This window comes from Pseudophryne corroboree, chromosome 1 (genome assembly GCF_028390025.1).
Source record: "Pseudophryne corroboree isolate aPseCor3 chromosome 1, aPseCor3.hap2, whole genome shotgun sequence".
In the NCBI taxonomy this organism is placed as follows: Eukaryota; Metazoa; Chordata; class Amphibia; order Anura; family Myobatrachidae; genus Pseudophryne; species Pseudophryne corroboree.
The window spans coordinates 1,085,459,849-1,085,461,378 of NC_086444.1; the positions used below are offsets into that span (position 1 = coordinate 1,085,459,849).

The following is a 1,530-nucleotide window of genomic DNA, read 5'->3' on the forward strand; positions in this document are numbered from 1 at the left end:
TTCTGAGTCAAGTATGACACCTAGGCAGCGAGGTTGTCGTGTAGGGCTGATTATAGAGTTCTCAACAGTGATTGAAATATCAGGTTGGTAACTGCTATTGGCCAGTGGAAATATAATTAACTCTGTTTTGGAAATATTAAGTTTGAGGTGGCGAGATGACATCCAAGAAGAAACGGCAGAGAGGCATTCAGTGACCCGGCCCAATACAGATAGAGACAAGGAGAAAAGAAAAGGACGACCCGGCTCTGGTCTCAATGTCAAAGATGAAATGAAAAATGAACAAACCAGAATTCGGACAATTAAGATATATTTACATAAATTATCAAATCTCTGTCCAGTATGGTGGTGCGCCCAGAGCCAGAAGGAACAAGTGTCAACAAAGGGAGAAGAAAGGAAGGCTCTTGTGTGGGCGCACTCTTAATTAATTGAAATAAAGTTCAAATAGTTTTAATTATACATAGAGGTTAATAAAATATAACTTTTATTGGATATACATTACAAAGAATATCTCATGATTACCCATTAAGCAACATAGGATCCAAAAAATGAATGTGATTTAAATTGCATATTAAATTGAGAAATTTGAAAGAATTTAAAAAAAAAATAAAGGAATGTTCTGGTCCTGTCTCACAGGATGTGATAAGAAAGGCTGTAGACACTTTGCTGTTCTACATCCATTTCAGCCCGACCAGTACAGAAAATCTGTATTGATAAGACCAAAATATGGTCAATTGTCAAATATGAAAATGTTGGACAGGTCCGGCAATAGATAGTGAGACATTACCCACTTCCCACCAGTCACCAACCAAATACATAGTGTAATTTATTTCTAAATAAAGAGCTCAGAGGGTCTTGAGCAATTGTATAAACGGAGTATGCATACGAAAGGTAGGGAGATTGTAGGAGGAATAAAGTCAAGTGGTGATACTGCTGTTGGTGTCAGATAACGCACATCACAAGGATAAAAAAAGTCTACTACACTGGGTATTCTCTGTGAGTCTCCCCCTCAGGTACTGACCCAGCCCAACACTGTATAGCTTCCAAGATCGGACGAGATCGGGCACTGGCAGTGTGGTATGGTAGTAGACAGATGGGTGGGTTAGACGCCAATGAGAGTGCACCTATGTAAGAGAAGATGTGACAATTGGTCACAAAAGGTGTGGATCTGCTTTCTACGTTAGGCTGGATGCAGTAGGTCCCACATTGGTGGTATTACGCATCCTGGATCATAGATGAGAGTCCATGGAAAAAAGAAAAAGTTCGAATGGGAGCAGAAGGCGTCAATAATTATGTGCAAAGTATCCTGCTAACAAACATTTGCTGACATCAAGCATTGATGCAAAAATGATTCATATTGAATATAAACATTGGTAATACCGCTTAGATGTCAAATAGATGAATTGACTCAATGTAACTCAGAAATAAGGGATTATGCCGTATTCCTAGATTATAGGGCAATAATAATAGAGTGCTGGTTGAAATATCCCCTAAGTAGTTATATGCATACAGAGGTAATGCTGCTGACACAGG

At 39.0% G+C, this 1,530-nt stretch overlaps 1 pseudogene; it reads right to left on the reverse strand.

The window, feature by feature from the left end:
• Positions 1–969: 969 nt before the first annotated feature.
• On the reverse strand, positions 970–1,088 carry LOC134945919 (5S ribosomal RNA; annotated as a pseudogene).
• Between the last annotated feature and the right edge of the window lie 442 nt (positions 1,089–1,530).